General features: G+C 36.7%; 1 long non-coding RNA gene across 1 annotated transcript; it reads left to right on the forward strand.

Annotated features, from left to right (window-relative positions):
- The first annotated feature begins 7855 nt into the window (after window positions 1-7855).
- On the forward strand, window positions 7856-11340 carry LOC136276996 (uncharacterized). The gene is made up of 3 exons (XR_010715712.1): window positions 7856-8091; window positions 8194-8515; window positions 10207-11340. It is a non-coding gene; the product is annotated as an uncharacterized lncRNA (long non-coding RNA).
- The last annotated feature ends 4606 nt before the right edge of the window (window positions 11341-15946 follow it).

The following is a 15946-nucleotide window of genomic DNA, read 5'->3' on the forward strand; positions in this document are numbered from 1 at the left end:
TACAACTAACGAATTTTTCTGTACCTATTGTTTTATGAAAAGAGAATTTTTTTTCTTTTAATGAGTTTGGAATGTCTTGCTTTAAAAGCACGAAAAACTCTCTCGTAGTCCTTTGAGGAGTGTTATCTAGTAACCTATTGAAAAATTGATAAATTTGTAGGAGATTTAGCTTCTTCTTTGATATATCTGGGTGTGGTATTAGACGTCAAATTAACTCGTTCGGAAACTAGATAGATCACTGCATTTAAGTGTACAACCAAATTTTACATATGATCGATAAAACAACCCTCACATCTTACAATAAAGGTACTGTACTCCCACACCTAGCCCAATTTAAAACAAGTAAAATTATCTCAGAATCTTTTTATCAGGAGATTGGGTTAGTTTAACTGACGTTAGCTGATACCCTCTTAAAATTGCAGCGGATACCATTGCATAGTTTCAAGTTGCAATAAAAAAGGCAATCCTAGAACAGTTCGATTCAACACCAATGGATACTTCGCCAAAGATACTACGCCAAGACTGTTACTACCGTTTCGCAACCTCCACTTATTTCATTCAAACGTGTCAAGAACATAAGCGACTTTTTTGGTCAGATGTTCATTACAGACTCGGAACTTTCAAATGCGCTCACGCGCGATGCAAAACTTGTCCTTTCATTTAAAACGTTGGCAAAAAAGGGGAACCAAATGATCCATTATGATAACAGAGCACTTCACGTGCATCTCCGCCGATATCATTATGCATGAATTGCACTTGCGATAAAGCTCGGATATAACGCGCGCTGTTATTGGTTGAAACTGCGTGTTCTATCAGAGTATAGAACTTAAAGCAAGAGAGCTTCAGCTGTCACGCTATCTGCCAAATTGTACTATGTCCGACCATTTCCCGGACTTCTCTGTAGCTTTTTTCGTTGATTGAGGTGAAATTTCGGAACAAGCGAGACGGCAAATAGCAAGAGAAGAACCAAACAAAGGTTTGTAATCATATCAAGCGCCGTAATTGACGTTGTTATAAAGCGAGCAGGAACGAAATGGACAGTCCAAGTTTTGAAGGTTTTCACCGAGGGTTGTCCAATACACCCAAATCGCTACGATTTGTCAAAGGCAGTTTGCAAATCGTTCTACCGGAAGTCGATTCGCGGTTAATGCATCTCGTTATACCGGAAATCTGATAAACCATCTGTCGTTAGATGGAAACCGGCATACCAGAAGTCAATTTGTAAGACACTTAGAAAACATTTCGCAAGTAACTGTCAAGGGTCGTTGAAAATGTTGTCGAATCGAGTGGATTCGATTCGAGTCGAACGACTCGTCTCCGTAAAAGTCGACCCGTCACACCGGAAGACGATTGCAAGACACTTAGAAAATATTCCGCATTTAGCTACTTAATGTGGTGAAGATGTTGTCGAGTCGCCTCGATTCGACTCGAATCGAACGACTCGACTCAGTTAAAAGTTTAATATCGATTTTGACATTTTCTTCCCTTGTTCTATAACCGAAACATTTCCTTCGTTATTCTCATAAAAGTGAGATTCCAGCGGTCATGTTTAGAAATCTTTAATTCAATTAGAGCTAGTTGTCATGCAATTTCAACCTTTGACTTGGCTCGTTAAGCATAACACTAAAAAGAGGTGAAAATATGTTCATCGTTGGCCGTACAAAACATAGTCACCTCACTTAATTCACAAATCGCGTCTGTCAATACTTACCTTCACATATTGGAGTGTAAATAAATTTCTAAACGAATAACTCTTAATAATTTATTTACTGCGACTTTCGACGTCATCAACGGACAAAGGAAGCCGTTTGAATAAAACGACAAGGATTTCCACCTCACAAGTATTTATGTATGGTTAATTTGTGACAGAGTATTTTTGTCAGGGAACTAGCTGATGTCACTTAACTTTCCACCTTTGCAAAGTGATACGTAATAGGTGATTGAAACCCTTTCATTTTGTAATTTTGAACCGGGTGATTCTCAGAGCTGCTTGAGGAACCATACAATGTCATTTTGACATAATACAAAAGTTTCCTTATCGATAAACGCTAATTTTTTACATTTATATTTTTAATTTGACGGTGCGTTCCATATTCAGTTTCAAGATATTTTTGACAGTGAGAAACACACTAAATGACTTTAGAGTATCGCGAGGTTCGCAGGTAAAATATACGTTCATTGTTTAATCGACGTTGTTCACGGCGTCGCCGTTTCCTTTTCTTAAACTTCTTATCGTTATTTCTTAGCTATCAGTTAGATTATTTCAAAGAAAGTAAAAAGACCACATGATCTTGAAAGTTTATTCATTTATTTATATCCAAAATAAAATCTTTGACTTACTAAAGAAAGCATTAGGAGGCTGTAGGGAAAAGTTAAACAATTTTGAAAGCTATTGGCCTTCTCAATTTCAGGTGTAACGCGCAGAAAATAGTTAACTGTAAAACAATTTCTGGTGGACACAAAGCAAAGACATAAGCCGTTAATAAGAGATCATAAAATAAATATTTTCTTACCATTAACCGTAACTTGGCCAAAATGTTAACCATTAGCAGTAAAAGCCATCATCTCATTGAAACTCTCTCAGTAGATCTAAGTTGGTGGAGTAGAGTATTTCAAGAATTCGTCGTAGTTCAGGAGGTCATTTTCGGAGTCGTAGTAATTAGACAAGGCTGCTTAACGCAAAACAACGAAACGCAACTAAAATAAATTTTTGGAGAAAATGTCAGCTACGTAAAACTTTGGCATAAGTGATTTCCTAGATAACTAATACTGTCCAAAAACAATTTTATAAAGTGTCAAGGTGGTCATCATAAACTCGTAGCGTGGAATTTTTCACTTTTTATTGTAATGAAAATGAACACCTTGAATGGTAGCTTGGTAACAGAAGTACTTAAATCTATGCAATATTATTTTTCCCTGGCACTCAGCTTTGTACCAAATGTTGGCGTTGAGAGTTTAGCAGAGATAATTTTTTTACATTTAAGACATATGGGTTATCATCTACAGTTTGTAATTATTTCCAGTTTTTTTAAATTTTTTTTATCTCAACCTCTATTAGATATATATTTTTTAAGATATATTAGAATATAAGAAATAGATTAAGTACCTGTTAACTTTGAAAACTTGAAATATTTCTCAGACTTCTCAAGGAACAGGTTCTGAACGGGGTGATGGCTTTTACGCCTAAGGGTTAAAATTTGGTGCATTTTACGGTCAGCGGTTGATTTTTTTCTGTTACGGTTGGGAAAAAGTTTTATCATTAATTTTTTGAACGGCAAAAGGTCAAAATTTCTCAATCCTTACCACATAGCGGCTAATTAACCTTATTTGGCCGTTTTACAGCTAACAGTTAACTCCATTGAAAACCTGAGCAACGTTCATTTGACAAATATTTTCAACATTTTTACAGCAAATAGGTGAACTTGACCTTCCTTCCCTTTTTGTGAGGAATCTTGTTCTTTAGGATGAAAGGGCTAGTCAGAAAGCTTTTGGTTTACTCAATATCTTTCCTTTCTATGATACTGACAATTGCTGCGCCTCACAGACTACTAAAGGATCCTGAACTTAAGCTATACGATTCTAACTACTGCTCTGAGAATGCCATTTTTATTGCGGGCTCAAGAAAAGCTCGCCTGTTTTGCACGCTATATCTCACGGACAAACCTACCTTTCCTTTGACCTCAAGTATCTTTGCTGAACAAAAACGAGAGGAAGACCCTCGACGTTCATCGAAACCGACATCACAGTCCATCGAATCTCGAATGTAAAAAGTGTAACTTAAGCATGTAAGCGTCTAATTTTAATGGCTGATCCAGAAACTTCGTGTACACTATTACCGAAGTGTCACGTATAACGACAACAAACCCTGAGATTGCGCAGTACGCTATACGGACTGGAAAACATCTTCCACAGAGAATGCAGGTTTTTTTTTATGATAACTGCCCAACGCGATTACCGAAGTGTCACGTATAACGACAACAAACCCTGAGATTGCGCAGTACGCTATACGGACTGGAAAACATCTTCCACAGGGAATGCAGGTTTTTTTTTTATAATAACTGCCCAACGCGATAGCTAACCAGTTTCAACACTCAACAAGAATTTTATTGAAAATCCTTTGACTCAAAAGTATTCTAGCCCGCACCTCCTAACCATTGGTTATTTCTAGCATATATATCGAATATCATTGTGTAAAATCACGTATTTTAATTTTTACACGCGAAAGGTTTAATGCATCTCTGAACATATCGAACCGTTCTGGGATTGCCCTAATTTCAATTTGCCCAGAGCGCCCTCTCTGAGTGGTTAAATAGTGTACATCTGTAAATGTTTTTTTCAAACAGAACAAGAAGTCAAGAATGCGTTGAATGCTTTTTCTTCTTATTCCCTTTGTTTGGTATTAAGCGACGCTAACCACACACACACACGCACAAGTTACGCGGGCACCGTGCAAAAGCAATTTCACTTCCGCTTTAAATTTTTCGCGCGTTTACTATGTGGTAGGTGCGACATCTAAGACAGTGGCATGTAATTTTTTGGGTCCCCAAATTAGCAAGCAATAGCGAAATATTTGTTTATTGCGTTGCAAAAATAATTTAAGGATAAAAAACACAATAGCCTTAATTTGGTGCAAAAATATGCTGGCATATTTGTCCTTGAACATTATCCGTTCCTCGAAACTTACAGTTTCCTTAAGCTTCGCTCTCGAAATACTTTTTGTATCTGTAAACAGGCAATGAGTACGAACAAGTATCCATGAATATCTGCTCGCCAAATGAAAGCCATTGTTTATTCATTAACTAATTAACCCTCTCATGAATGAAAATTCGACAAAGCTATCGTTATTGGGTGAAATAAATTGTACAATTCAATCATGAGAACTGCCATTAGAAGTCTAAAATCTCCGCGATCCAAAATTTGACATATCTGGAGCAATCAATTAAATAAGTCTTAACACGAAACAAAAATTATTACCCACCCGTAGGACAACACCGCAGCAGGTAAACGCTAAATTCACTTGGTACAGTTAAACCTTCTTAATTAAGGGACTTACAGATCAAGGTTCATCCAATTATAATTTAAAAATGCTTTTGGCATTCGTTAAAAGTTTAGATATCGATTTAGACATTTTCTTGGAAATGAATTCCCCTCTTGAGTTAAAGTGAAAGTCCCTTGTTCCATAAACGAAACATTTCCTTCGTTATTCTCATAAAAGTGAGATTCCAGCGGTCATATTTAGAAATCTTTAATTCAATTAGGAGCAGGTTGTCCTGCAATTTCAACCTTTGACTTGGCTCGTTAAACAAATAACACTAAAAAGAGGTGAAATTATGTTTACCGTTGGTTATACAAAACATAGTCAGCTCACTTAATTCACAAATCGTTTATGTCAACACTTACCTTCACATATTGGAGTCTAAATAAATTTCTAAACGAATTACTCCTCATAATTTATTAACTTCGATTTTCGACTTCATCAACGGACAAAGGAAGCCGTTTGAATAAAACGGAAAGGATTTCCAACTCGCAAGTATTTATGTATGGTTATATTATGACAGAGTATTTTCTCAGGGAACTTGCTGATGTCACTGAACTTCCACCTTTGCAGAGTGATACTTAATAGATGATCGAAACTCTTTCATTTTGTGATTTTGAACCGGGTGATTCCCAGAGCTTCATAAGGAACTACACAATGCCATTTTGACATACTACAAGAGTTTTCTTATCGATAAGCGTGAGATTCAGTGAAACGCTAAAAGGCGATGATCCAGTTTTCGCACGAAGGTCATTTATAAACATCTTTCAATTTAATTTCTTGTTCAGTACAACACCTATTCCAAAGGAAAACAAAATTAGCACAAACTGTTGCCAGTTGTCATCGCTGAGCCATTGTTATTTGTTAACCATAGGTTAGATTATCTCAAGGAAATTGGAAAAAAGGACCACATGATCTTGAAAGCTTATTTATTTATTAATATCCGAAAATAAAATGAACCTTCCAGAAATGAGCACAAACTGTTAACAGGCTTCATTGCTTAACCATCGGGGAGCTTAAGGAAACCACGACAACAACGGCAACGAAAACACCAACCAACAAAAGGTTTCATGGGCAGAAATGGCTGTGTACGTGCATTATAAATCTTTGTAAATTTTTATACGTCCTCTGCAAAACAACAACTTGAAATGATTAATCGACGTTGTCCACGGCGTCGCCGTTTCCGTTTCTTAAACTTCCTATTGTTATTTCTTGGCTATCAGTTAGATTAATTTAAAGAAAGTAAAAAACCCTACAAGATCTTGAAAGTTTATTCATTTAATAAAATGGTTGACTTACTAAAGAAAGTATTTGGAGGCTGTGAGGAAATATTAAAAATATTTTGAAAGCTATAGGCCTTATTAATTTTCAATCCAATAAAGTCAGAATGATAGAATAAAGATCAGTGGGGAGTCTCAATGAGGTTAACCGTTTGACATAAAACAGCAAAAAAGATTAGCCGTTAGGTGTAAAAAATTGACAAATTGTAACCGTTAATCATAAAAAACTAATGATTAACTGTAAAAAAAATTCTGGTGAACACAATGCAATGACATTAGCCTTTAGCAAGATATTTTTCTTGCCATTAACCGTAACTTGGCCAAATTGTTAACCATTAGCCGTAAAAGCTGTCATCCCATTGAGACTCTCTCAATAGATCTAAGGGGGTCGTCGTAATTCAGGAGGTCATTTTCGGAGTCGTAGTAATTAGACAGCGTGACTTAACGCAAAACAATGAAACGAAACTAAAATACATAATCGGAGATAATGTCGGCTACTTAAAACTTTGTCACAAAGGATTTTGTAGATAACTAATATTGTCTACAAGCAATTTTAAAAAGTGGCAGGGTGGCCATCATAGGGTCGTAGAGTGGAATTTTTCAGTTTTTATAGTAATCAAAATAAATACCTTGAATGGTAGCTTGGTCTAGTATCCAAAGTGCCTAATCTATGCAATATTATTTTTCCCTGGCACTCAGCTTTGTACCGAACTTTGGCGATAAGAGCTTAAAAGAGACAACCTTTACGTTTGAGGCATCTAGGTTGTTATCTACAGTTTGTAATTATTTCCAGTTCATGCAATGAAATTTTTTTTCAGCTCAACCTCCATTAGATAGATATTTTAAGGATATATCAGAATCTATGAAATAGACCGAGTACCTGTTAACTTAAAAAAATTGAAATATTTCTCGGACTTCTCAGGGAACAGGTTCTGAATGGGGTGATGGTTTTTACGCCTAAGGGTTAAAATTTGGTGCGTTTTACGGATAGCGGTTGATTTCTTTCTGTTACTGTTTGTAAAGGATGTTTTACTAGTAACGGTTAAAATTTGTCAATTCTTAACGCATAATGACTAATTAAACTTATTTGGCCGTTTTAGGGCTAACAGTAAACCCCAATGAAAACCTCAGCACTTTAGAAGAAACAAACCTTACATGTAAATGCAAATACACTTCTTTAAAAGACCCAGAAATAGAACAAAAAGCAAAAATGAAAATGTGACAGCAGCATCCTGGTAAGAAACACAACAATATGTTTGTGTGAAACAGCCTTGACACTCCTATCGTGAAATTTTTTTTTTGTTTGTTTCTCTTCTTTTATATTTTTTCTACTGGAGCGAAGAGCTTAGTGAAGTTAGATCAAAATTGCAGTTGACTGAGGTAATTAATTAAACATGAGCAAATGTTTAAAATATGAGGTGTTCAAAGCCCTTTTAAGGGCGGGGTCATAACTTGGACATTAGAAAAATTCTCCCAATATCTAAAACATTAGTTAAGTGCACTCTGTGTAGCGAGATAATTACTACTCCGCCATGTGACTGGACCATCCATTCAACCGGCAAAAGTCTAACAAAAAGTTTTTCTCATAAAAAGCTTGTTACTTGTTAACTATTCCATTCGTTTTCGTCAACTTGCGAAGACTACGCCTTTCCTGAATTGGCCTCACGGCTGAGATGGACGCAATACTTGTAAAGACTTTGCTCTTCCTGCTAATATTTGTACTGGTAGAGTTCATCGTGGTGGAAGGGGGCCCATACCAGATGAAAAACAAAAACGGTGAAATACAAGATTCTGTTTATTTTTCAAAGACTGCAAGAACTTCTTTATTACAAATATAGGAAGGACCTTTCTACAATAACATTTTCTTTACATTTTTAGGTACGATGGACGGCCGGTTTCTCATTGGGAACAACTTAAAAAGGGCACACGATGAGCCAGGATTCCGTAAAAGTCTCAAAAAAAATTGCCAGAACACTCATGTCAAAGAGTTCTTTCCTTGAGGAACACTGCCAGTGGGTTTACGTAAGAACCGAGATGGAATAGTCCTCGTTTTCCAACAGAAAAACAGATAAAAATTCGACCATAAAAAAAGTACCTACTACGCATCGCTTTTCGACCAAGGTCGGGGAATTCCAGTATATTCAGCCTACAAACTCACATCAGAAAACATGAATTATGAACGGAGATGTCGCCCAAAAAGGTATAGTGAAAAATAATTAATAAACACCAAATGAGGGACGAAGGCTCCATTCAACTCCCTACCCGTGTACCCCGATTGGGTCTCCATTAGCTTACACCCTACAAGTTGAAATAAAGGAAGCGTTGAGAGGCAATGCAACAAGTTAGTGGCAAATTAACATCACTAGTTTATATATTGTTGTCACAGATTATGACCACTTCCTCATTGTAGTTGTATATGTCTGTACGCGCTTACTTTACTTTATTTACTATACAAAACAAAGTGAAACGAAGCGAAGCAACGCAAAGTGGATAAAAGACGACTGTGACCACAACGCGCCACTACTATACACCATGGATTCAAAAGGCACAGAACTAACACTGAACTAATTTGCGTAAACTTAGGTAAAAACCTTTCAAAAACAAAATTTACTAATTATCATTTGCGGTACTGGGTGATGAGGATGGTTATGTTGGTGTCTCAGCGTTAATCTCAGAAATTGCTTAGTATCATTAATCAAACTCTAGCTACTATTATTACTTCCTTATGTTCTATAACTTCTTATGGACTCTTGCTCTACTCATGTAAATGCTGGCTATCTGTATGCCTATTTACTTTATTTCATGTTATTTATTTATTTTATCTGATTTAACATTAATCCATTTTGCTACATTTGATTGTAAGTAACACAAACCACTTCGCTATATTTGGGTTGTATATTTCTCTAATTTGTTAAATTTAAACCATTGAAATAAAATCATGGTAATGACAAACGAAAAATCATTGACCAAGCCAAAATATGCAAAATAAAACCTCACAGGTGAAAAAATAAACCTATGAGATAAGAATAATTAGCAAAAGCTACAAGAACTTGAAAACCGAACCAAGCAAAACACGAGAAGTACGAACAAAGACAATTACGTAATCCTGGGGTTTGATCTCATACCGTTTTTTCCATACTAAAATTTAGTCTCAGGCAATCTCGTCTTATTTCACATATAATAAACAAATGCGCAACGAGTACAGGTGATAATTTCTCCCTTACATGAGAAAACTTTCCCTGATAGAAAGCTAATAATCAGCAATTAATCAAGCCTTAAATAGTCTAGAATTGTGGCCTTGAGTTTTGATGAAAATGGCGTGATGGTGACGATGATGATGGCAGATGATTGAATTGAAGCAAATCCCACCATTAACTTACGAAAACTGAACGCAACTAGAATGCAACGGAAATTAGACTCCTGTGATTTGCCGAACCGCAGGCGACCCAAGCTCACGTCTAGAGAAAAAGTCAACGATTAATTTACGAAAGCGTTACGCGTTGTGACTCGCTGTTAAGTTAGTAGAAGAACCGTTGAGAATTTGAACACGTTATAAGAAATTCCATGGAGAACGAAATATGGTCGATTTACAACGATATATTTCGAAATATGAACATTTTACACGTAAAATAAATAAAACTTACTCACATGCTGTGTCCGTTGTATTTTCTGGCGATTTCTGTTTTTTTTAAGCTTTAAGCTTATTCGTCTTTTGACAGGAATAACTGACTGCGACTGAACTTCACCAAAAGTGAACAAGGTTGAGTTCAAACGGCAAAGGAACCTGTAGTGATGAAACGAAGAAGTTTTCATTTTGAAATTATTCAACCTCGTTTAATATTTCGTAAACAGAGGACATTAAATCAACCAACTTTTTTCCCCTTTTTAAAGGTATCAGCAACCAAGTCGGAAAAGACACATACCCACAAGCACCTTGGCAACGAGGCCACCTGGCCCCAGCGCACACTTTATCAAGTAACAAATGAGCCTTTCGCTCTACTTTTGATACACAAACGCCGTGCCACAGCATCCATCTTTCAATGCTGGTGAATGGTCCAAGTTTGAGAGAAGAATACGAAAGTATGCAGAGGAGTGCACTAAATATTACAAAGGAGTGCTCTTTCTTTTAAGTGGAACTGCATTTGTTTCTGTTGATGCTCTGGTCCAGATAGATAAAAATCAAAACGTTGAAGGGATAAACTTCGGCCTTCCTCTAGTAGAGCTGCCTGGGGAAGGTCCTTACGATAAAATACGTGTTCCCAACTCACTGTGGACTGCCGGATGCTGTGTCAACACTAATTCTCATAATGCAATAAAAAGTTTTGCAGTGATCGGCAACAATGTCAACGAACGAGATAAAATGCATACGCAACAAATTTCTGTTGAAATTCTCCAAAAGATTCTTGCGCAAGACATTCCCACCGCTTCAGAAGTCAACCTCTATCCTAAAAATCCAGGATGTTCCCTGCCAGAAAAAGACTTGACAAAGCTACCCGAGTATGTTAAAGGAGATCCAAAGGAAGAAGAAGAAGAAGAAGAAGAAGGAGGAGGAGGAGGAGGAGGAGGAGGAGGAGAAGAAGAAAAAGAAGAAGTAGAAGAGAAAGACGAAAAGGAAGAGAGGGAGGAAAAATAAAATGGAATAGGAATGATGTTCCACATCTAAAGAATTCGAACAAAGAAAAGTGATTGTTTAATAATCACTGATGAATATTGGCCCTCAGTCGTTTTTATACTGCCACGACCTCGGTCAATATTCACCAGTACGGCCCTCACATTCGGTTTGTAAGAAGTTAATATTAACCGTAGCTAGAGTGAATAATTGTTTTGGTATGATTGTTCTAGGAATTTGATCAGAAAAAATATTACATTTATCATATTTTCTTTGCTTATAATTTGTCGCGCTTAAAATGAAAGATATAGTAGTCTGGCGTTTAGATCACATGATAGATCTGCAGAGTGTACGTGCCGAATTGAAACAAATAAAGGCTTGCCCTGTTCTGCGAGAAAACGTTTTCAACACAGGCTTTCAAAGTCTGAGAAGAAAGCCGGCTATGGTTGAATTTACCCGTAAAATGAAATTAGAAGATCCTCGCAGCTAAGAACACTACTGAAACTAGTAGTTGTAAATAGGACCTGAAAAAAATTCAGGCCCGTACGGGATTTGAACTCATGACCTCTGCGGTACCGGTGCAGCGCTCTACCAATTGAGCTAACAAGCCAACTGGGAGCTGCACCGGTATCGCAGAGGTCATGGGTTCAAATCCCGTACGGGCCTGAATTTTTTTCAGGTCCTATTTACAACTACTAGTTTCAGTAGTGTTCTTAGCTGCGAGAATCTTCTAATTTCATCTCTCCACCGCAGTGCAAATATGTGAATTTTCATATACCTAAATTCTTCATTTACCCGTAAAAGTTTAACACCCTTGTTATACTCATTTGCGCGCGTTAATTGGACAGAGATGTGACGCAACCTTCGACCAATTGAGCTATTTAATTTGTCACTTATAAACTACTCTAACTTGGGTAACACAAAATATAAAGAAAAATTCAGGAAACAACGTACCGCTTTGTAACCTCTAAGACTATTTGAGATTAGTTGGGCTACAAGAACCCTCGGCTTGTGGTGAAAGGGTCTGGTTACGAGACATTTGCAATTATCATGCAGTTTCTTTGAAATACCATGCAGGCACAATTACGCATTAAGACCTCGAGGAAGAAATTCAAACAGCCGTGGCACTTCGACCAACAGGCTAATGAACTTTGCCTTAAGCAAATACGCTTTATGCATTGCACATGACTATTTTTGCCATTATATGCTTGTTGTTTGCTAATAAAAAAAAAATTTCTCCGTAGCTATATATTTTGTGTTATTGCTTTAATATTCTTTGCTGGCCAGACCTGTAATTCAGTTATTTATACTGCGAGAGTTCTTAATAAACATATCCACATGTCAGTCACCCTAACTCAATCTCTTGTGCAAAATTATTTTGAGATAATTTTAACTGTTTTAAACTGGGCTTATCCCACTAACAACGTCTGCGTTTTCAGGGTTATCTCTTTGTGGAGGTACAGTGCCTTTATAGTAATATATGTGAGTTGTCTCATTGGTCATATGTGTAATTTGGTTGTACACTTAAATGCAATGATCTCTCTAGTTTCCGAACGAGTTAATTTGACGTCGGATAGCACACCTAGGTATGTCAAAGAGGAAGCTTATCTCCTCCAACTAACTAATAAATTTTTCAAGAGGTAATTTTTCGGGTTTTGGATAAAAAGAATTCCATTTTTTGAAAACAACAGCGACAGTAAAATTAGTTAGTAGTAGGCGAATTTGGCATTTATAAATTCAGTAAGTTTTGAAAGAAGTGAATTTTGTGTTTACCTGCTTCAATAAAGTTTTTTAAACGAGTCCTTTATTAAAAATTTCAGACCCGTAGTTTAAACTCTTTTCTTTCGTATTCAAAGTTATAAACAGATTTTTACTCTTTAAGGCCTTTTTTTATAACTTGTTCTCACTTTTTCCAGAAGTCGATTTGAAATCAGTTCTCCTTCATACGAGAGCGTCAAGTCTTTGGGGCTAAACGAGGGTCAAGGCTGATGATACACGTTTATATATCCCGTAGTAGTATCTCACGTTGATATCCAATTTAGGTGGATGTAGGAGGGGCTAATTTTTTAGATTAGGTCTAGCATTTTAATCCTTTGAATTACAAATACTTTTTAGACTACGTAACATCTAAAGTAACAAACCCTTCACACTTTGAACCAACCCAACCAAACCAACCGCCGCATAGCTGCGGCAGCTTTACGGCGGTTGGTTTGGTACCCAAATAAAAAACACCTATAGAAGTACCCGTTTAGATATCACGCGGTTTGAAAATGATATTTCAAAAGGCTTCTTAATTTGTCTCTTCAATAAATCTGCTGCCTTCCCACCTTTTTAAAAGTGTTTTTTCCAGGAAAGATTGGATTCGTTTGTTTTTATGAAATAGTTTTGTTAGTCAAATTTGTCAAAGAGCATTGTCCACTCTTTAGGCCCTGAAAAATGTTCAAAATACTTCAAAAGGGCTTTCAAATATCTAGAACATTTTAAAAATCTTAAAAATTTGAAGCTATTTAAAAGGTCTTTAAAGGAGTATTCAATTGTTAAGAACGGGTGTTAAGTTGCACAAAGGAACAAAAAAGTTTTAATTTATGAGGAATAAAATCACTCAGTTGGCTTCACTCAGGCAATACCAGCTATATTGAGACTTCTGCTGTGCTAGTGGACAATCCATTCAACCTGCAAACTTCCATGAGGAATAATGGCTGTAAATATATGAAAATCATATATGTGCACTGCGATTGTAGAAACGAATATAGAATCGATCCCCGCAGTTATAGACACTACTCAACTGGTAGTTGAAATAAGGCCTGAAAAAAAAATTCAGGTCCGTACGGTATCTGAACCCATGACCTCTGCGATGCCGGTGCAGCGCTCAGCAGTGTTCAGTAGTGTTTATAACTACAAGGATCGCTTATATTCGTTTTCATATGACAGCTAGAGAACAAACTGCTCAAGGCGTGTTTTATAAATGAATAAGACCGAATTCACAGCAATATAAAGATTTCTCTGCATGAGAGCATCGTAAAACTCGGCTCCTGTGACTGATGTGGCCTTCCACTCAACGCACCGGAAAAGGTTTCAGAGCAAGCTCTTAGTTGTTCACTTTAAGGGCGGCCGATCTAATTTCTAAGGCTTGATTCACTGCAATGATCGGAGATCGCCTTGATAAGCTAGCCACGATCTCAGCATGATCGCGCTATCTCTGACACCGTCATGATTGATATGAATTTTAACAGTTATACCAGTTTGGCTATCCTTTTCAATACGAAATCATATATATTACACAAGTGTTGGCTGTATTTGACTTTTATACCGTATGTAAGCTTGCAATCTAACTGAGAGTGAAAACCTTCAAAGCTACAGAGAAGTGCGGGAAATGGTCGGACATAGTACAATTTGGCAGATGGCGTGACAGCTTTAGCTCTCTTGCTCTATGTTCTATACTCTGATAGAGCACGCTGTTTCAACCTATGTCGTTATATCCGAAGGTACACGTGAAGTGATCTGTAATCTTAGTGGATCGTTTGGGTCTTTTTTTCTCAACGTCATGAATGAAAGGACAATGCAAGTTTTGCATCGCGAGTGAGTGCATTTGAAAGTTCCGGGTCGGACATCAGTTTGCAACAAACATCTGACCAAAAAGTCGCCTATGTTTTTGTCCGTTTCAATGAAATAATTGAAGGTTGCGAAACGATAGTAACAGTTTTGGCGTGGTATCTTTGGTGAAGTATCCGTTAATGTCAAATCTATAGAAAAAGTTCAATGCAGCTCTGAACGCATCGAACTGCTCTAGGATTGCCCTTTTAATCACAACTTGCCTAAAACGCCTTCTATATTATGATATCCGCCGCAATTTTAACAGGGTATCAGCTAATGTCAGTTAACCAAACTTAATCTCTTGTGTAAAACGACTTTAAGATAATTTTACCTGTTTTAAACCAGGCTAAGTGTGGGAGTACAGTACCTGTAAAGTGAAATGTGAGAGTTGTCTTATCGGTCATATATGAAATTTATTCGTACACTTAAATACAATAATCTATCTAGTTTCCCAATGAGGTAATTTGATGTCCAACACCCCACCCAGATATATCAAAGAGGGAGCTGAAATTCCTCCAACAAACTTATCAAATTTTTAATAGGTAACTAAATATATAACACTCTTCAAAAGACCACAAAAGAATTGTTTGGGTTTTTGAAACAAGGCATTCCAAATTCATCCAAAAAATATATATATTTTTTCTTAAAACAACAGCTACAGAAAAATTCGTCAGTTGAAGGCGAAATTTGGTAGTTATAATTTCAGTAAGTTTTGCTAGTGGATTTAGTGTTTACCTGCTTCTGTAAAGTTCTTTAAACGGGTACTTCATTAAAAATTTCAGACCCGTAGGTTTAACTCTGTATTTCGCTAAAAATCGATTTGAAACCAGTTCTCCTTCATACGAGAGCGTCAAGTCTTTTCGGCTAAACAAGGGTCAAGGCAAATGATGCTTGTTTATCTATCCCATAATAACAACTCAGGTTGATATCCAATTTAGGTGGATTTGGGATGGCTTAATTTTCTGGATTAGGACTAGCATTTTTTCAATTGAATTACACATACTCTTTAGATCCCCTAACACTTTGAGCGCAGCTATAGGGCGGTCGGTTTGGTACCCAAATAAAAACCACTGAAAGCACCCGTTAAGGTATCACTTGGTTTGAAAAGATCTCTTAATTTTTTTTTCTTCAATGAACCCTGTACCTTCCTCCCTTTTTCTAACTGTTTTTAAAGGAAAGATTGGATCGTTTGTCTTTCTAAACTGTTGTTCTTAAAAATTCGAAGCTCTTTAAGAGTTCTTTAGAGGGGTAATCAATAGTTAAGAACTGGTTTCAAGTCGCACCAAGGAAAAAAAAAGATTTTAATTTATGAGGAATAAAATTACTCAGTTGGCTTCACTCATGCAATACCAGTTATATTGAGACTTCTGCTGTGCTCAGTACCAGCTATATTGAGACTTCTGCAGTGCTATTGGACAATCCCTTCAA

Source organism: Pocillopora verrucosa, chromosome 11 (assembly GCF_036669915.1).
Source record: "Pocillopora verrucosa isolate sample1 chromosome 11, ASM3666991v2, whole genome shotgun sequence".
NCBI classification, from domain to species: domain Eukaryota; kingdom Metazoa; phylum Cnidaria; class Anthozoa; order Scleractinia; family Pocilloporidae; genus Pocillopora; species Pocillopora verrucosa.